General features: G+C 41.4%; 1 pseudogene; it reads right to left on the bottom strand.

The window, feature by feature from the left end:
* Positions 1-2,111: 2,111 nt before the first annotated feature.
* LOC131687949 (uncharacterized) lies at positions 2,112-3,708 on the bottom strand (annotated as a pseudogene).
* Between the last annotated feature and the right edge of the window lie 18,698 nt (positions 3,709-22,406).

The following is a 22,406-nucleotide window of genomic DNA, read 5'->3' as shown; positions in this document are numbered from 1 at the left end:
ATTTTACATTTTCGACTTCAGAATCAGAACCAGCGACCTTATATAAAGCTAAAAACAACAGTATTAATAAAAACTATAAGGGGCAGCCCTATGGGGTTGCACGAACTGTAAAATATTTATTTTCTTAGTACTTAGTGTGTGGGAAAAAACACCCGGACCGGTGAAGAAAAATAAAATTTTAGACAATATAATCACATCTCATGTATAGAACAAGCTTTCTAGTTGCTCTCAAACAGATCCTAAAAGTTCAAACACCCTTGGATAACCCTAAGTTTGTAGATGTGTTTCGATGCCACAGGATTGTAAAATGGTTAATATTACGTCATGAAAATTCCGTGACAATTTTTTTGCCTGCAAAATGCCCTGTGTGTATGCAAAGCTCATGTTTTGTTGGGATATTAGCATTGATCGGAAAATGCTTTCCAACGCTGCTCATTGCATACATATAGGACATTTTGCAGGTCACCAGAAGCTGTTCATTTACCCACTCGCTATAAACATGTCTCATTTTTGGACATGTTTAGAAATCAAGAATCATGTTTGGAAAAATGTGTTTATGACGAAGTATTTTTACCAGATATGAACAAAACATGTCTAACAAGAAACATATAAGGTGATTGTAATATCTCATTCACTTATTAGTTAGAAAATAATGACTTTGCTTAACGTCTTCATTTTACCGCCAGTTCCCCTACCTATCAACATATTCGCCCCAAACATTGAACCCAAGCGTACAATGCAAAATGAGTCAACGCTGATGATGATGGGTAGAGCGAAAGAGACAATTAGTACCACCACGACACTATTAGCGCGTTTCACCAAAATTCCACGCGGCTTTCCTGATTGAAAGGAACGACCGCGCTTAGCCCATTTGCCATAATATCGTGATTTTGCATAGCGAAGGGCTGAATGATTTTGTTCCAAAAAACAGCCCTGCGTTATGCAACACTTTGTGCAGGTTGATTATACCAGTTGCAAGTGGGGCCAAATTCACCAAGTTCCGTAAAATTCCTTTTAAATTACAGAATTGATAAAATTGCTTAGATGAGCTAAACTAATTAATCAAATCCTGTTTTAAAAACTGTCCTTGCGTTTAAACCGAAATGGGAAGCTTATTACTACCACTACATTACTTAATTTCAATCACAAATAGCAAATACATGTGCTAGTTTAACCAAAAATTTACTGGCAACATTACAGCGGCATTTAGGAAGCAGTTGGAGCGGTCGCCTGTTGGACGACACAGGGTAGCGTCCCTCCACAGCCAGTGTAACGGACTTCTAGCTCAGCTACACTGGCTGTAAAAAACACAGCGCAGTGATCTGCTTCGCCAGCTGTTCAACAGGGAACTGAGCGTGTCTGGCCTAGTCCGTTCTTTAAATAGTCGATGATGACGTCATTCATAGAAGCGTTGCGCGCTAGGTACACCAATCCGTCGTACAAGAAGTGTTGCCACAAATAAATCTGTACCAAGAGTTGAAAAATCTTTTCCATCTGTACTTTTCTAGAAAAAAATCTGTACCGGATTCTGTACCAATAAAAATAAAAAAAAGCTTTAAAAAAACATTTAATATATTTATTTCCCATGCGTTTGATGATGTTTGTACATAGTTTTTGTAAATTTTGAGTGTAAACTTTCAGTTAAAACCATTTTTGAGCTGCCGCCACGTTGATTAATTAAATTTTTACTTTTTAAGATTGAATTCATCGTGTCGTTATTAAGTCGATTCCGAAGTTTTGTTTTAATGTTGTTATATTGTGAAAAAATCCGTTCCACGGTAGCTGAAGAGATCATGAGAATGTTAAAAACGATACATCGAAGTGCTGGAAACGCAAAGGAACCGTCAATTTTTTCATGCTAGTTATCTTTGTCCACCAATCTTGCACGTGTTCGTTTTCTGAAACTGCAATTTCATTGCGAAGTAGCTTAACTTTTAAGGTACGAACTTCATTTTCTAACTCTTGAAAGTCTCCATCGTAAAATCCAGGGAATGCCTCCAAAATCACGCTGACGCTTGGTAAACTAGAAAATTGTGTTGGATTCAACCAAGCAGCTGCCTGAAGAATCGGATCATTGAAATCGAAACGCTTTCGGATTTGCTTAACCAGCTCTATGAAAAAACTACGACATATGTTCCAGAAAATTTGCTGCTTTTCGCCATTAACAAACTCAATCGCTTTCCGGCTGCCATTCCAACATATATATATTTCCCAACCTTGAGATGCTTTTCAAAATCTTTAAAATTGGCTTGAGACAACGATTTGACGTACGATTCCTCACATATATTAGTAAGAATCGTCAAATAAAACTCTTTCAATTCGTTGTGCATCATCGTGAATTCAGGTTTTTCTGACTGGAACATGCGGTTCAGTCTGTTAATTTGTGGCAAAATATACTCCAAAAAAGCAAGAGAGGCTTAGTCATTGCATCTTGTAAATAAGATAGTATCCTGCTAGCGGTTTGATTCTTATCAATATTGTATTGAAAATTAAAAAACAGAATCAACTCGGAGAATCTGACAAGACATCTTTTGACTACTGCCTCCAAGGATAACCATCGAGTGACAGATGGATGGAGCATTTTGAAAGGTTTTAGTTCTAATATTTCCTGAATCATATCGAACTCGCTTGCTCTTTTCGGACTGTTTGATACATAGCTGTATATATCCCTTAGAAGCTGCTCGAGATAGTCAGGAATTTTTCCGCAGGCGTAGCTAGCACATAGCGCTAGCGAATGACAAGTGCATTTGATGATTACTAAATCAGGACAATCGATTTTCAGCAGCCGCATCACAGAGTTTGACCCACCCATCATCACAGCTGCACCATCAGACGCAAAACCTTTTAATCGATTCTTGTAAGGAATGCCGTCCTTACGGAATTGTTCAATGATAGCGTTGTAAATAGTTTTGTGATCAGCAGCTCCAAGCGATACGGCTGCGTAAAACACATCATGTACTTCACAGTCACCTTTTTCGCCCACGTTGCAAATCCTTACCACCATTGCCAACGTTTTTGTGGCTTTGATATCCGTAGATTCATCCACGATCAAAGAGAAACTACGCTCCTTCATTTTGCTCACCAGTTCGTCATGTTACTCTTCTGCTAACACTCCACCAACAATAGCGGTTGTCTTCGTCCTACCAAGCTTCAGTTTAGCCAATACCTTTGAGTTAGGGTCGATGGTTCGGAGAACTTCTGTCAGTTTGTCGATAGAGTTGAAAGCAATGTTATTTTCGACTGCCCAAGAAGAAATTTTTAATTCTGCTTGTGTTGCCATAATTTCGTCAGAATCTTGAACATTCGTGAAACCATCCAGGGTGATATCATCGTTTGCCAATACTACTTTTGAAGCAGACTCAATGTGACGCTTAGTAGTAAGATGCTTTTTCAAATTTGATTTCCCACCTCTCTTGATGCAAAGCTTATCGAGACATACTTTGCACCATGCAAAGAAATCATCTTTCTCGTATCTTTCAAAGTATTGATATTCTGACTCACGAGTTCATTCATTTTTGTATTTTTGATTTTTTTCAGTGCCAGTTCTTAGTTTTTTATGAGCTGGTCCAGAATCTTCATTATCAGCGTCTGTGTCACTAAGTATCTCCGCATCGAATTGCTTTGCATTTTCCTCAGCATGAGAGTCGAATGTCCCATCATGCCGTTCACTCGGCTTCGAAATGTTCTTGACTAGAAAACATCAAAATATAATAACATCACTACAAACGTATCTTAGCTAATTTACATTTTTCGACAGTTTGCCTTCTGGCAAAATAATCAGTCAAAGTTGTTTTGCGCGACATCACTTCACTTTTGCACAACCATTCAGCAAAAAAGCCCAATATTTACTTGAATGAATATATATTTGAATTTCAAGGGTAAAGGAAAATAGAGTCGCTATTTTAAAATGTGTCGCGTCGAGACTAAAGCCAAATTTAACCAATGAGCTGCCATCTGTGAACCTATTGTACATTATTGTCAAGTACTTTAGGGCATGTTCAGGAGCGTTTTATTTTGTATAGGAGTTTCAAAGTAGAACTGGAACTGAAACATTCACGTCCCCAGCAGAGCGTTTTGTTTTATTATTTCGAACAGCTTTGTTTCAAAATTTAAAACTGTTATACGACTCCGTTCTATTTGTTGCTGATTTTAAAACACGTTTAGAACTGTGTTTTAAATACATGCAAAGTTTTCAGCACATACACTTAGACCCGATAGGCTGGGGAAAAATAAATTTGAATGCAGTAACGCTGAAGGAATGGCGAGACATGAATTTTAAACTGAATAGAACATCCGCTACAACTGCTGCTGGGGACAGCAAGTTCTAGTTTTAAAATTTTCAGTTTTATATAATAGAACTGTCAAAATTATGAATCTAGAACTGAAACACTCCTGAACATGCTCTTAAAGAGCATGTAAGAAGCATACTAATAGCTGTTTATCGATTAGTCCATTTAATATTTTACGATACGTTACGCTACTAAACAATAACTAAAGGAGTAATTGTTATATTTTCGAAAGTTGTAGATACATCTCATCTGTTCGCCACTCTTTGTTCATAGACTCTCTCGAAAATACTTTCAATCGAGAAAACCCAGTCAACGAAACGACGACTAGGCTGTTTCAACTAGAAGCCGGCGAGCGGTGAGCTATTACCAAGTAAAGTTCAGCCGGAAATCTGGCTGGTTCTAGTTAGTATACCGGCTCCAGTGACACAACAGATTCTAGCTAGAATCGGTTGTCACTGGAGCCGGAGTACTAACTAGAACCAGCCAGAATTCCTGTTCATTTTTCGGTTGAACTTTACCTGGTTGGGACCCTCACACGATGCGTTAGTAGTGTCATTACTGAGAAGTAATGTCACTTTTAATGATCGCGTAAGGCGAGTAGTCAAGCAAAATACGCTGTGATAAGCAAGCCCTACACTAGACTGGAATATCGTCTATAAATATATTAACAAGACAGCATCAATACATCATTCCAATTTGAATTCTACAGGATCAATATGTTCAAAATAGCTTTACACAATCAATAGTAAAGCCATACTATAAGCAAAATACGCTGGGTGGTATATATTCCTCTGCTCTTCATAAAAAATTTAGTCATGGAAGGGTATCACAAAAAACATCTTTTTATTCAGTAGCTGTTCGACGACATGTCCAAGCGATTTTCGTGTTACTGGCGATCTACCAGATAGTACCTCTTGAGAAAAACAAGACCCATCAATTCCAATAAATTTAAGCAAATATGCGCAATAGACAGCTCATTGGGTGATGCTCAGCGGTCAATGTAACCGCAACGGTTCAAACTTATCAGGTGCAGCAAATATTCTGATAAAAAACTAAAAATCTTTCGGCCTAAACGGTTGCAACTGGAAGCGTATATAAACTGCCAATATCAATATTTGTTGTACTCGATCTCGGTACTACCACCTGCACTTCGTAATGGATTGCACTACATATTTGAAAATAAAATTGAAATTTCAATTTCTTTTGAAAAATATGGAATTTTTTATACAATATAGTGTGTTCCGTTGATCGACTCCTGCAATTCATGACGAGGGTTTAAGCATAAAGCTGTCCTCGTTGAGCATGGGTCCAAGATCACCTGCAACAATGCATATTTTCGGAGTTAGATATTTGATCAAGAATATCATATCATAATCACCTTAAATTTTGCTGAATCGGAGATATGTTTTACCAAATCTGTGTTTTTAATAGATGTGTAACTAGAATAAATCAAAATAAAACGTGAAAAGCCGAAACACAAGATAGGATTGAAAACAGTTCTGATGTTGACAGATGTGTCTTGTCAGAAAATGCTGTTAATCGAGTGGCGCCGCCTTTGACTGAACTGAAGTTGATGGTTATGATACCCAGTAAACGAAAAGACGAATAGGCTGATTTAAATAGATTCTGGCGAGCGGTATGCTATTGAAAAGCGGATTGCCTCGCACCCGCCGTAACATGCCGTTTAGTATAAAAATGATGTAGGTACTGACATTGTGACGAGGTGCGAGAAACCAAACTAGCAGGCTTCTCGCATCCTGACAGTATCAGATCCACATCCAGCTCAGCTTTTTGCCGCCATTCCCTTAGCAACCAAACCCAATATTTACACACTGTTTACTGGAACGCAACGCTGCTGTCGTGTAAAAAAATCTGTACCAATCTGTACTTTTTCAGAAAATTCTGTAATCTGTACCGTACAGAATCTGTACCAAAAATATGTAAAAATTCTGTACCTTTCTAGATAAATCTGTACTTGTGGCATCACTGCGTACAGGGCTTTGGAAGCGCTATCTTCTGTGTGTTAATGCGCGATATTTTGACAAGGTTGTATATTATTTAATTTTTTAATGCTATGATATCAAAAATCTTTGGGTTTATCTATTGGAATCTATTCTTAGAAGTATTTCGGGGCGATTTGTGAAAAAAATTGAAAATTTATCGTGAGATGGCTGAATTATATGCGTTTAAAATTGGACCACTTTTCGTTACATACCATTTTTGTAGAATTTGCAGAGTGCACCCCCATATCGAAAACCACATTTGCACGTTAAGGGCACAAAACGTATAAATAATTAGCTAAATTTGCGTTTTGGCTTCGTCTCATCAGAATCCCACACTAACTTAATGACAGAATTGATGCTAGCTTCAAAAGCGGAGACACTAATTGTGTTCCTGAGCAAAGCCCTAGTCAAGCGTGATGTCTTGCAAGACGTGCAAATGTGGTTTTCAAGAATCTTTTCCTTAGTGGAGAAAAACTACCTTTTTACTCAAAGTTTTCTTCACAAAGGATGAATATAGCATAGAACAGGGAGAATTCAGCTTAAACTGGAATTGGCATCGCTGTTATGACGTATTAGAAGAATTATATTATAGATTATTTAGTTGATATTTAAAGAAAAGTGTTGCTTTAGGATTTCAGGTTTTATTTTATGCAGTTCTTCCATTTATTAACCCTCTTAAACTAGATGTCTTCGGTTTAAGTCCACTATAATAATAATGAAGAGCAATTGCCTTTCACCATCAAGTAACACTGAAGAAGAGCATACGTCGTAGTCCAAATGCTAATATCTGTGATTTGACAGTGAAAAGCAACTGTATTATACTGGAATTAAACGAAAGACTAAGAGGGTAAATTGTAAGTAATGAAAAAGAAATGAAAATTTATTTTCTAATAATTTGCTTTGAATTCTTGCTAGTTGGGGCTAGGGCATACAAATCCTGCACCTTACTTCTATAACAAAACACTGATTGAGTCCTGTGTCAGATATAAATTTTTTATCGTGTCCCTTTTATTAATTAAAGACTGCATCCCGCCAGACATGGTCGTTGCGCGTCTATTGTCTCTATCTGTCTATCTGTCAGCGAGTGTACGCAAATGTATTGCAATCACATGACATTTGGACACAAGCTTAAAAAATTTCCCTTACATACGTGTATTGTTTGACTCGAGCCCGCTGTTGTCACCATATAGCAGTCAGTTCAGCCCTAATCCCACAGACATTAATCGATGATGTCACATCACGCATACGCCAATTGCGCCTCTGCACAGTACTGGTGCCTGCAGCGGAATCGAATCAAGCATTTGAGACCATCCTTCGAAATTGTGCCGGCTGTCGTCACCAGAGCACACGTACTCATCATCACACTCCCCATAAACTCGGTTTGCATTCGCAGGCGCTTCACCGGTGAACAAAGCCATTCATAACGGCAACCGCAATTTTCCCCCATACAGTTCAGCCCGGTGCAGCTCACGGAAAGTGCCAAACTCATTCGACGCGTATTTGCCGGACCAATCAATTGAAAAACGGGGCCGAAGCCGCACAATAGAAGCAGGTAGTTATTCAGCCCCTGCTAGAAATGTGCACAAACACATCGCCTCCTCCCATTTTCACTGCTCGATAGACTCCACTTGGCTGTGGCACCACGAGTTACGCTGCAACCTGCATATAAATGGGCAGCTGCACCGCATGTGCCGTAAATGCGTCCGATGTGAGCTCTGACCGAAGCCAACCACGGTGAATTTTGTACATGAGTTTTGATTCCTTGATTTCTAGGGCACTGGAAAATTTCGGAAACCATTCTCTCATTCCACCGGAGAACTCTGTTTACGTCATCGATTGTTTTGAAGCTGCAGCGTTCCATGTCGACCCGGCCAGAGAACGCCGGACTGGACGATAAGCTATCCCGGATGCTGAGGTGCTCGGGTAAATGAACCTATTGTGATCTCAATGCTCGTAATGGTTGTTATAAATGGATGTATGAAATTTGCGTAGAGAGTGTTTTCGAGTGCCACTAATGAATTCCCTCACTTGTTGGAATCAACGTAATTTTTACAATTGTTGGCACAGCTACTCTTATTCGCACTGGTGCAAGAAATGTGGTTCACGCATGCAGCGAAAAAATGATCAACAAAACAAATACCTGGGATAACTGTATTGATTATTTTCCGTTTTTTTATGTGCCGCGTAAGTTAGCAGTAGGTGTGTTGGAGAGTCGTATGGTTTAGTTGAAGCACTTTGGCGTAATTCCTGACAGAATGAGTTTGAAGCACTATAAATCATATGGAGAATTCATTGAACCTTTGAACATTTGAGCTCCTGTGCTGAGCAACATTTTTATTCAATTCGTTTATTTGATAAGGCACGTTTGCGTTAGCTTAAAGGTGAATTTTTTTTTGCTTCGAATTTTGAATTTCTTAAAACTAGTGGACAACATATTTAATTATTATTTTTCTTATAAAAAACTAAAGAAATTTTACAGTTAACTTATGCATATACAAGCGGGGATATTATAATATTATATTGTTTTTATATAGTAATGTGTAAACTTAATAGAATTATGTCTAAATGACATTATTTAAAAAAATGGTTTTCTTTTTTAACTTCACTATCTATCTATCTATCTATCTATATATATATATATAAAAGTCAAAGTTTGTATGTATATGATTTATAAACGGCTTAACCGATTTCCGTAAAAAATTGCACACAGTAGGTATTTGGTATGGGGAGTGTTTGTGTGCTATTAGTTGGAGATTATCTGCCCGCCAGATGGCGCTTTGGAACAAATTGTGTTTTCTTCCTATTTCGCAGAGTGTCGCAGCAACGCGCGATGGGTATTAGCTAGTCTATATATATAAAAGTCAAAGTTTGTATGTATATGATTTATAGACTCCCAAACGGCTTAACCGATTTCCGTAAAAATTTACACATAGTAGGTATTTGTTATGGAGCGTGTTTGTGTGCTATGGGTTGGAGGTTATCAGCCCGCCAGATGGCGCTTCGGAACAAATTGTGTTTTCCTCCTATTTCGTTAAAAGTCGCAGCAACGCGCGATGGGTATTAGCTAGTACTATATAAAAGCTACACTTGTACTGCATTAAATCATATACAACTGTATATAAAAATGCAGTTACACTGACTTGACTGGCTGGCAAATGAAATGCAGTTACACTGACTTGACTGGCTGGCAAATGACTGAGCAATGGGAAATATAGACCTGGTGGTTCGCCACGGTGGTCCTTAGCCTCTTGTTCAGTAACTACTATCCCTACCTCCCCGCGGTGCCAGCTGAGATACGAAGGAAAGATCGGGTAACCAATTCGGTGGGATCATGGTCGTATGCTGACAGGGAAGGGTGAGTGTGTAATGGCGGGCATACAATAGCGCTACGGATCTCCCATTCCAGTGGTATGAGCCCACCAAACGGGATAACCCCAATTCCAAGGCGTGAAGCGCCCGTGCCGAGGGATGAGTGATGGGGGGGTGGTGTAAAAGACGCCCGATTGTTAACGGAGCCTGTAGGGTGTCTGTGCACCCCCCCCCCCCACAGTAAGCGTCCCTTACCACGTTAATGCGTAGCTCTGGCGTGGCGGACCTTTTTTTCTCGCGCAACTCGTGGGATCTATTATGAGTAGTGAATTTAAAAATAATATAAATGGGAGCAACGTTGGAGACGAGGAGGAAATGTCTAAGGTGGTGAACCCCTTTGCCAACGGGGGCTTGGCGAGGTCTCCCCCGAGAGGGGGTGACTGCGGAGCGACGGGGGCTGTAACCAACAGCACCGAGGTATTTTCAGGTGTGATACGCTTGGCGGACCACTACCCGCGATGCGGGCGGTAGTCAAGCAACTCGATAGTATTATCGAGTTTACGAACGGAAAGCAAAACATCAGTAAGGAACTGAAACAGAACCTGCTGGTGCTCCGCCAGGCTGTTCGAGTCGCAAGACAAGAACAGGATGCCTATATGAAAAGGGTGGCGGCTAGAGAGAAAACCGATAAAGGCGTCCAAACCGAGGCCTTCTCCTTTATCGGCGGAGCGACGATGGCGATAGATTTCGCTTTATCGGCCACAAAGAGCTTAATGGAGTGCAAGATTGCGAAGCGACCCAGGCAGTCACCAGGTGAAGGTGCGCGGGACAACGCCAAACCAAGGCTAAATGTCGTTAGGAAGGTGCGGATCTGGGTGCGAAGAATCCCAAGAAGGCGACTTCTCAGACTAAAAAGGCGAAAGTCACCAACCGGGCGCAAAGCGTTGGGCGACAAGGTACCAGCCAGCCGGTGCCACCGGCACAAGATGGCGAATCGCAGCTGGTCAGTAGAACCAAGCGGAAGGTTAAAGACAGAGGAGAGGCGTTGTTGGTGAAAACCGATAACGACAGTTATTCCGAAGTCCTTAAATCGATGCGGGCTGCCGAAAGCCTCTCGAAACTAGGACAGGATGTGCGCAGCATTAAGCGCACCAAGATTGGCGAAATGATCTTGCTGCTGAAACGTTGTGCACAATCCAGCGGGGTGACGTATAGGAGGTTGGTGCAAGAGGTTTTGGGAGACGGCACTCTGGTGAGGTCGTTGGGTGTGGAAGTGACCCTCCAGTGTCAGCAACTGGATGAGGTCACAAACGCAGAAGACGTCGTCTCGGCCGTCAAGAAGCAGTGTGGCGTAGAGATCGAGCGGACCTTCGTACGCATGAGGGAGCGAATGCTTGGCAAGCAGCCTATTTCAAGCTACCGGTTTCGGAAACCTTTTGGTGATCGAAAAAGGGAAGCTGAAGATCGGCTGGTCAGTATGCCCAGTAAGCATACCCCGGCCGCCTTTAGTAGACCGGTGGTATCGGTGTCTGGAGCCAGGCCACAAGTTATACGACTGTAAGGGCCCAGACAGAAGCAAGTTGTGTCGTCGCTGGGGCGAGGAGGGACACAAAATGCGACAGGGCACCAAAATGCGCCAGCAAGAAGCAAGGCCGTAACCATGTTATGGGCGGACCTGTGTGTCCCTTAGGAGAGGCTGGTAAGAAGAAGCCGTGAACGTCACACAGCTGAATCTTAACCACTGCGCATCTCCTCAGAAGCTGCTGTGGCAGTCGGTCTCGGGTTAGAGCACAGATGTCACCCTCCTATCCGACCCGTACAATCCGTACAACGTCCGTGGACGGTTCCCGGTCCAAGAGGTAGTACATTCCTCTGCGGAGGGTGTCGCGATTGCCAGGATCAATGGTGTGTTCTATTATTGCTGCTATGCCCCACCAATGTGGCCTATAAAACAGTTCAACCAGATGATCGACAGACTTTGGTGGGTCGGAAGCCGTTTGTCATAGCGGGAGATTTCAATGCCTCGTCAGTGGAGAGGGGCAGCCGCTGTACAAATAGCAGGGGCCAAGCGCTACTGAAGGCGCTTGCGAAAATCGACGTAGTGCTAGTCAATGATGATTCTGCTAGCACATTCCGTAGGAATAGGGTCGAGTCGTGGATTGACGTAACGATTGTCAGTCCAGGTTTGGTTCCAGACATGGACTGGAGGGTAGACGAGGGCTACACCCATAGTGGTCACCTAGCAGTACGTTTTAGGATCAACTATGGTGTAAATCATCCGAGGGAGGGTAATCCCTGCCAGGTACACGGGTGAAAGACGAATCACTTCGACAGCGAAGTTTCCCGCGCAGCCCTGGGACTGGAGACCAACACCGACAGTCTAAGCGGGGATGAACTGGTAGCTGTCCTATCACGCACGTGCGACGCCACTATGCCGAACAAAACCCTGCCAAGAAACGGCAGACGCCCGGTATATTGGTGGAGTGCAGAGATTGCAGCCCTACGATCAGCTTGCCTCCAAGCTAGGCGTAGGATGCAGCGAGCCCGCACCGAGTAGGTAAGAGTGGACAGCCATAAAGCGTTTCGAGCTACGAGATCGGCCCTTAATAAAGCCATCAAGAGCAGCAAGAGAACGTGTTTTGACAACCTGTGCGAGGGTGCCAACGCGAATCCGTGGGGTGACGTCTACAGGATCGTGATGGCAAAGACCAAAGGGGGCTCCTCACCCCCCGAACGGTCGTCGGACCGGTTGGCGAGGATTATCGAAGTACTCTTCCCGTCTCGAGCCACAAGTCCCTGGTTACTGGCAGGCGTTGTCGTATCTATCCTTAGGTACGGTGGACCGTCCTGGGCGAGAGCACTGGAAGTAACCAGTTACCTTCGAAAACTGGAGAGCACCCATGGCTTGATGTGTCTCAGAGTGATATCTGCCTACCGCACGGTATCACACGATGCATCCTGCGTGATAGCGAGCATGATGTCAGTCGGGCTGGTCATCCAGAAAGACGAAGAGTGTTTTGAATTGCGTGGCAATAGGGGAGTCCGCGAGTGCACCAGGGTGACCTCGGTCGCCAGATGGCAGCGCGAATGGGATAACTCATCGAGAGGTAGAAGGACCCACTGGTTGATACCTAACATATCGTGCTGGGTGGGTAGACCCCATGCGAAAGCTCACTTCCATCTGACAAAATTCCTGTCAGGCCATGGCTGTTTCCGACAGTACCTCCACAGGTTTGGGCACGCGGAGGCCCCTGTCTGCCCTGATTGCCCAGGTGTTGACGAAACTGCGGAACACATACTGTTCGTATGTCCCCTTTTCGACGTCGAAAGAAGAGCAATGCTCCTCGTCTGTGGCTGGAACACAACCCTTGATACCCTTAAACAGAGGATGTGCCAAGCGGTGGAGAAGTGGAACGCAGTTTCGACTGCAACCACTCAGATTGCCTGCAGGTTGCAGGGAATATGGCGCGCCGAGCAGCAGATGACAAGCATGACTAGTTTGGGATTGGTTAGCTAGAGCGGAAAGGGTTGAGCGCAGAGAAATGAGTGAATGATCTGCTCATGCTGAGGCAAGGGTGGCAACCGCGATAACCACGCCGAAACACGGCGAAAGAGCGAGTGAATAGACGGTTGAAAAGACGGGTGTATGGTCTGCCCATGCTGAGATGAGAGGGTCGTAACGTAGCGTAGATTGCTGGTACCTATCGCTATTGATACCTCGTGGCGTGGCAGAGGAATGTAGGGTTAGAGTAAGTGCGAACATCATGCAAGAGTGAGTGAGTACGTTAAGTACTGCCATCCCTCCCGAAATAATGCTGGATGGTAGTTCCTGGGGATGGCGGAGCCCAATGGAGTTTAGTCGGTATGGCCCTTTGGTCGAGCCCGACACGCCAGTACACTTCCGTATGGTAGCTTGGCAACTACTAAGTACGTGTACTGGGAAAGTGCGTAATTGCATTCTCCATCGTAAAAAAAAAATAAAAATAAAAAAAAAACACTGCACTTGACCAGAACCAATCAGTAAAATAGTAGTTTGTGATCTATTTATAATGACGGAAATTTAGGATCTCAAAAGTTTCCACGGTCATATGCCAATACGAATGTTTTCCCATCAGTTCCGTTGTGGGATCCAACGCAGCCGAGATTGAGTGTACGGTGGAGTTAACCAACATCGTATTTTACAGAACGGAATTTTCTACCGATTCCAGAAGCTTTTGTGTAAGTTGGCAAAGCGTAGTAAATTTCAAATAAAATTTACGTTGTTTCTGTATATACTCATGTGTTTTACGCGGCTTTTTGCTAGGTATTACGTGTACTTTTCAATTACCGCGTTTTTCTGTCTTTTAGAATGCAGAAGTGTTAGAACATTTTTGAAAAAATTGAAAAGTCGGATCGATCAATACCGGCGCCCGTCAGGCCCAAACGTAGATCGCGGAAGGAAAGGGAAGGAATGTTAGTCTGATACTTGCTTTTGCTAGAGCTCGTATATACTATTGCACATTCCACAAGTATCACGAGGGAAGGATATTTGTTAGTAAGTATAGAGGTTCGATAAAAGATTTAATGACAAGCGCCTGCGATATAAGGTTTGAAGCCTCTAGGTGTCCGGCCACCAGAAGACTTAGGGACTGCCATTTCAGCATAAAAAATATTGAAATGAGGTGAAAGTCTAGATAAAATTCTTTTTGACGTTTCGACAGCGATAGAGAGAATTAGAGGATAAGATGAAGCATACAGCTCGCTCCTTACTTTCGTTACTTTTAGTGACTACCGATAGAAGGGTGTATTGAGTGAGGGATAATGATGGCGGAACGAATTATTTAAAGGAAAATGAAAGTACTATTATCAGTTTACTGATCCAAACTAAGCTATTCGCATTCATAAAGCTCCTAACGGGTGTTCAATAAAAAATGAGAATAATTTCAATACCTTTCAGCAATTAAAGAGCGTAAATTTTTTTCTCTGCAAGAGATTTGCTCTCTGGACTCTCTAGAAATGGGTAGCATGTTTCTTTTCGTTCGGGTGCTGTTAGTTCAATCGAAGATGGCGTCGAAACAGCAAGCACTCCGTGAGCGAGTTGTACGGTTTTACGAAACGCATGGTCATCGTTGAAAAAAGTTTACGCCAGACCACTTCGAGACGAAAACGTGCCCGTGAGTACAGTTTACTGGGTCCTGGCATCCCTGAGCGTGGAGCGGAAGGCCGGTAGCGGGAATGCTTGTATGGGTTGAGTGCCAGAGAAGTGCGCAACTTAGCAAATGGCGGAGAAAAAGTGGCATCAAGCATCCGTTTGACCAGCGACTTAAACTTGCCGGACCAGACTGGATGAAAAATTTTCTTCGACGCCATCACTTGCACGTGCAAGAGGATTTAACCGCAAGAGTGTTGCAAAGTTTTTGCAAGCCATATGTACCCTCCCAGTCGCATTTGGAATGTTGACGAGACTGGCGTAAGTACGGTAAGCAGAATTATGCTTTCGATTTTCGTTTATTCACGCTATTGTCGAAAATTTGTTTTAGGTTCAGACAAAGAATCTAAATGTTATTGCAAAAAAGGAACGACATCAATTTGGGAAAATTGTATCTACTGAGAGAAGTGTCAACACGACAGTGACAATGGCCATGTCAGCAGCTGGCTATTTTTTACCACCTTTCTTTATTTTTCTACTCCAACGTATGCAGGGCCGTCTTAAGACGACACGGGGCCCCTGGGCACTATTGAGGTAAGGGGCCCCAATAATTGAAAGGGTGTAAACAGTAGGGTGGGACAAAGATTAGATTTCTGCTCCGAGCAACTTTATATGTACCGTTTGGGTCCTAGTCAACTGTGCAAATTCTTAGCTTGATCCCTAAAACTATATTTTTGCGCCCTCTGTTAAAAGTTTACATGAGACTTTGCATGGGAAAATTAACTTTCACAAAATAATTTCTCCAGGAGTCGCCCATTTCCTCCTAAAAATAAATCGTTATGTGGCTTTTATTGGAAATACAACGAAGAAACAAAATCTCGAAGCCAACGATACGATATGATGCTTGAAAAAAAAGTTATTAAGCATCAGAAATTGATTGATACTCTGACGTTTGATAAAGTATTCATTTTTTCTAGCATCACTGTTGCTGGTTGTCCAATTATATGCAATTTTTTTATCTCCTCTTAATATGTCTAATTCAATTATCTAAACTGTTTGGCCACTTCACAAGAGTTTTGAGAGATAAACTGAGGCTTATTTTGTATACACAATAAGCTGCCGTTCTACGCATAATTGTCCCATGTTGCTTTTTGGTCATTTTCACTTTTTTTAATCAAACAGTCCTTTTTGATGTATATTTTCAGAAAACACGTCCAAATCATAAAGTTTGTTCGAAGACTTCGTGAAAAAATACCAAGTCTGTTTGTACCATTTTCGATATTCTACGCATAATTGTCCCACTAACAAAAATTCCAAAAAAGTGCGCGATAAAAAAATAATTACGTAGCGTTTAGTTAAGAAGTACATTACGCTAGATGTCGGGCACTGAAAAAATTGATGGAAAAATACAGGATCATTAAAAAAGAGATGGCAGTGGCAATATTAATCACAGCAGTGAGAACAATCCTGTAAAGCTCTTCATTACTATCGTCGCTTGCATAACATGGCGAACGCATCTAGGATAACGAGCCTATTTGCGCAATGTTTCTATTATCACGCTACCCATTTGAAGCCGTTGGTTAGTGCAGCGTTTGCTATCTTTGTTCAACAAAGCGGATCAAATGGTAGGGCGACAATTGGGGCACTCGATTGGAACTTTAGATGCGATCAAACAGTAGCATTTCATCGTTTTTAGGCCATTTTTGTTATTAGATTGGTTCTTAAGAACGAAGCACGGTTGTGAATGCCAAATTAATGCACTCCATCGAGTGTAGGCGGAGTAATTAATGAACTTGTGAGGTACCTTTCTGAATAGAGTAAAAATAGGTACTTTACCCTATTTCCAATTTTGATGAAGCAACAAATCTCCCGAGTAACAGAAAAACTCACGACATACACTTTTGTAAAAAAATGAGTTATGAGCATCATTTACATAGATCGTTATGGGACTGATATGCGTAGAACTTTCCGGTTTCCGATCGATTTCTCGGCATAACAGTCCCACTTAACATTTTTTCTTAAAAACTAACGTTAATTGAATCTCTATAATGAAAAACTGGACTGATTATATTGAAAACGATTGCCATGAACGTAATTTTGGACAATAAAGGTTTATTTGTTACACCGTTTCCCTCCAGATTGCTAATACAATTTTCATCTTCAATCGCGTTTTTCTCAGTTGCCAGTTTTGCAACATGGGACAATTGGGCGTAGAACGGCAGTAAGAGACACTTAAAATTTTTGTATATAATTCGACCTTCAGCATGAGCATGATGCTATGAAAATTGAGATTTTCGTCAATCTTCAGGGCGTCAATAGGTTTTTGCGGTCCTCGAGACTTTGTTTCCTTGACAAATTTCCTGCCTATAGATCTATTTATTTTTTGGTGGTAACGGGCGGCTCTTGGAAGAATTATTTTGCTAAAGTCGATTTCCCCATATGAAATCCCATGTAAACTTTAAACTGTTGGCGCAAAAATATAATTTAACCGATTGAGTTTAAAATTTGCTGATTTGTTCTGGGACCTAAATGGAACCCAGAAAGTCACTCGGAGCAAAATTTATTTTTTTTATATAACCTGCAGAGAAGGATGATAAAAAAATGATTCCCAGCATTACATAATTATTTCTACTCAATGTCACCCTGAGACTCTTTTCCAAATTTGTGCCAAATCAGTCAACCGTGTTGAAAATGTTTGAAAAAAATAAAGCGGGACTCAAAATGTATTGAGAACAAAGAGAATTGCAGATTTCCACAACCAGGTGCCGTTGCTGATGTCCAAATCACTAAATGCGGTGGTGTGAGTTCGATCTCAGGTGACGTACGGTGTAATGGACTCAACAACTACGCAATTGTCTTCCTAGACGATGTAATCTGACTTTCATAGTTGTAAGACGTTTTTTGAAGATTAAAAGAAGGAGGGATGTTGGAGCATGGTCTGTTAAACGTCCATTAAACCAAAAACGAAGAGCACTACTGTTCATGATTTTTTCAATACTTGGTGTAGTTTACATTGTTTCGTTTAGTTTTGATCTTGATAGCGTCGCCTACCGACTTTGGAAAAATGCACATTTTTTCTTTCAATCGAATATTGTGAATTTACTTACAGTTGGCCGAATTTGGGAATCTTCGAAATCAACCTAGGCGCGCGAATCGCCTTGAAATTCATTCATTTTATTCTCATTACTTTCAGCCGGAATAGGAATTACGGTTCTTTAAAATATTATTTATTCATTGTACGAATGGTTGGTGAGGTTGCTTTTTGTTATATATTCCGACAGACGTGTTGTGCATTCATTTATTGTGACCGATTGGGGGAGGTGTAGAATTTAAAGTAATAATAATAGTATCCCTACTCAACAAATTGGTGTTTTGAAGACTGCTCTGGTGGTTGAGCGGCAAGCCGGAATGTGGGTCTGGGTACATCCTCAGTACAACCCGTTGAGATCCTTTGATTTGAAAATTCTCTGGCTACATCTCCCTACGTGGGAGAAGTAAAGCCGACCGGTGTGATACCTAGGGTTCAGTTAGTAGAATTGCTTCTCAGTGCGAAGAGGGACCGATGGAAAAGAAATGTTAATATTAACATTAGTTAGTTAGTTTTTACCGTTTTGGATTCTCCTCGTCAGTAACTAGCACTATCTTGGTGCCAGTTAGATGATTAATCTAGACTAGCACCAAAATTGGCACTGGTTAGATGCTAAAACCATCTCACTGGCACTAACATTATGCTAGTTACTGATGAGGAGAATCCCAAACGTTAAAAACTAACTTTAAGTTAGGTATGGTTCCGTTCGTACAAAACAATCCGAATCTACAAAAAAAACTTTTTTCTGCGTCCCAACATTTTCACTATTCAGTGTTAGAAGTATTCAATACTTTAATTTTGTTCGCTTAAAATTGCATTCAAATACTCGAATCTATCAATATCATCTGTATAATTCGTTTCAATGCTTTCGTCATTTGTCCATAAACTGAGGTTTTGATTATAGCAAGGAAAAACTGAATTTCGAAAATCAAATTATTTTATTCCAATAGCACAAGAATGTTCTACTTGTGTGAAACATACTTTGAGGACACACCACAATACTAGAATATTTTTAAAAATATTGACACTACTAAATGTCCAAGATTCTACAAATATCCTCAAATGACGTACATTTACGGTGGCACATTTAGTCAAATCTAGGAGAAAGCTAGATTTGATACATGTAGTTACTTTCACAAGGGCATTTCAAACTTCTTTTTTGGGATTTCATGAACGTTTGTCTTAAAAATGGATTAAATAGTTGTGATAGGGCGGAGTATACTGCAAATGCAACATTATTGGTTCTGTGCCAGTCTAAAACTGATTAGGCAGAGGGAAACATACCAAATCCGACCAAAAAGTGTTTTTTTCAACGCTTCCATGTGGATTTTTCCGTTGAGAGACTCAGATGTAACGAAGAAATATAATTAATATTTTGCCACATCCACAGATCGCTTGTCAAACAAGATTTTCTGGTTGGTTGGCTAACGTCCGGTGCCTTCCAAACTTTTTATAGAGAGTGTCCCAAACATTCCATTGTTGTTGTTGAAAATAATATGAAAGTTGAATCGAAATGTTGGATTGATGCTTGAATTGGTTCAATAGTCATGCAGTGTCTCGTTTCCTGCTGCACTGGTGCTTTTCAAACATCTTGATCACCTGGAATACAGTACAATGTGCGATTCTGAGTTTCTACTGATCTCTTGTTACCCACATATTAAAAAGTAATGAGCAATTGAGCGCGACTTTTCTTTGAAATATAGTCTACAGAAGGCCCCCAAAATCCCCTGGCCCTGGCCCAGTGTGCCCATGCGTAAAGACGGTACTGAACGTATGAACGATCTGCTGAAAGTAGGCGCACCTGCATAATCGCCGTTCACGTGTAGTTCTAATGGCTGGAATACTATGGACACATTTGTACACTGGTTTCCACATTTCTTATCGTTGGTCCTTCCTACGGCTGGGAGCTCGATATTGCTTATTCTAGACGACCATTCGAGCCACACGAAGTGCATCTGGTGAACGATATTTAATGCCCTTTTGAAATCCTAGATAGCAACTTCCGGGTTAAAGAAATTCGCCTCAACTCAATCAATACGGGTATTTTCGAAATTGTTTTGACGAATGGGTGTCAGGGATCGATGTTTGACGTCTTCTTGAAATCCAAGATGGCGGCTTTCTGGTTAAGGAAATTCGATATACACCAATCAACATGGGTATTTGAAATGGTTTTGATGAGTGAATGTCAAAGATTGATACTTTGCGCCATTTTGAAAATCCAAGATGTCGACTTCCAGCTATATAAACTAGAGCCATAGTACTCAAGGAAGAGCAAGCATTTGAAGTAAGAAAGTTTAGAAAAGCGTGGAGTAGGGTCAATGAACAAGCTTAAAGTTTCCCGGCTACTTAACTCTTTGTCTTCTGCAACGCAGGAGTCAAGATCTCTTGGCATTAAATGCGAATCACCTGATTTAATGCCAAAAGATCCAGACTCCTGCGTTGCAGAAGACAAAGAGTTAAGTAGCCGGGAAACTCTAAGCTTGTTCATTGACCATACTCCACGCTTTTCTAAACTTTCTAACTTCAAATCTTTGCTCTTCCTTGAGTACTATGGCTCTTTATATTTAAAAAATACTTCACCTTCCAGTCCCTTGCTAATTATATGACGTTACAATATATAAAAAGGAAAAAGATTGACTCACTTTGTCAACAGTTGTTACGGCATTTAATTAGCAAGGGACTGGAAGGTGAAGTATATTTTTCAATATTAAGAGCCATAATACACAAGGGAGAGCAAGGAGTTGAAGGGAGAAAGTTTAGAAAAGCGAGGAAGGATCATATATGCAAGCTTAGAGCTCACCGGCGACTTAACTTTTTGTCTGCTACCGTAGGAGTCAGGATCTTTTGGCATTAGAAATGCGAATCACCTGAGTCTACGGCATGTCCGGACAAGCGTAAAGTAACTTGTTACTTCATGCTGTCGGAACCGACAAAAAGTTAAGTCACGGTAAACTTCCACACCAAGCATTTGCGACGTTGAAACTCATTGAATGAGCCAGTTTTGTTTATTTGTTCCCTCACCAATTGCCTGCCTGAGTGATTTTATTTTATCGACTATTGTGAGTGTCTCAGCGTCTGTGATATATGGTCACATGTGTTGCTGATTTGCACGGTGTCGGCAGCTTTCACCCAAAGCTGCGACGATGGATCCCCATCACGATACATTCTATTTTTACCATTTTTTTGTTAACCATTTTTGCTAACGACCTATTGAGTCAAACTAGAGATGGGCGAAACAGTTCACTTCGAAGAACCATTCCCGACTGAACAGTTCTGTAAAAAGAACTAGTTCAGATGAACCGTTCTTCCGTTCAGCTGATAATTTACTTGTCTAGCGAATGTCTCTCAAAACATTCGATTCTTGGAGAGGAACCAAACAGATGCTGCCCAAACTATTATACCCCTGTATGCTTAACAAGTTCATCAAGGGTAGCGATTTCTTCATGATGTATAACTAGAGAAATAGAGAATGTAATGAGTCGTTCTTCGCCGGTTCCATTCTGGGAGAGCACAGAGAGCGGTTTGTGGGACGGCAAGTCGGTTCATTTTCATTCGTTCGCCTAAAAATCGGTCCGAGAAATTCGCCAAACGGCTTTAGGTCAGGTTCAGTTCATTCGCTTTGAAGAGAATTGAGAACTACCGTTCTTTTAAAAAGAACTTCCGTTCGCTCATTCTCTTCGAAGAACCAGTTCACTTGAACCGTTCGCGAACGAATGGCCCATCTCTAAGTCAAACTGTCAAAAAAAATTGACTCACTATAAGTCGTTTATAAAAAAAAAGGAAAAAAAATATATAAACTAGATCTGTGCGTATTAGTCTCTTTTAACACATTTACTGCTTTCTCCAGTCTGCGAGCGCGCTGACCCCGTGCGTTGACGTTTTCGATGGTTCCATCTCCGGATGATCAAATGAACGGTTCGATTCCTAAGGCTCCCCTCAGCCTAAACGCTACCCAGAACTCTTCACTGGTCTATTTGTGGTCTTCTTTCATCCCTAGACTAAATCGCTGAAGCTTCTTCATATTTCTAAATACCTGAGAAAACGGTTCTAGACTGTGACCGAGATTTCAAATTTTCCGCTCAGACAAGGTCCACTGTGTGACCTCTTTACGTAGGATTATAATATATATTCCAGTTGTAAGGGTATAAGTTGAAGGCGTTGTTAACGATGAGATGATACACTGCAGTACGGGGTGGGCTGTTTTAGAGGCAGCAAACGCTTGAATTCAGTGTTAATCGCGGTAGACGTTTCGAAAACCAACCCCCCATCAAACTCTTATTGGGTTACCTTCAGTGGAATCGCTCTACCAAACTACATCCTCTTGCTCAAGGTTCGTCTGCCCGTCCGTCTGTTTATACAGCGAGTCAAGATTAGATCTAATTGTAAACAATTGGGCCACAAAAGCTGCTGTTGGAAGTGCGGTGAAAGTCAGGAAGATTATGAGTGCAGTAAGAATGCTGAAAATGTTCTAACTTCGCGGAGAGTCTGCATCATATCACGGCATGTTCCAATCGTTCTTTCGTAGGAATGTTAAAGAAATCTACGTCACCACCCTTAACGAACTTCTATTTTATGTTGCCCTCTAACAA

The sequence above is a fragment of the Topomyia yanbarensis genome, chromosome 3 (assembly GCF_030247195.1).
Source record: "Topomyia yanbarensis strain Yona2022 chromosome 3, ASM3024719v1, whole genome shotgun sequence".
NCBI lineage: Eukaryota > Metazoa > Arthropoda > Insecta > Diptera > Culicidae > Topomyia > Topomyia yanbarensis.
This window is presented reverse-complemented; position numbering and strand designations above follow the sequence as displayed.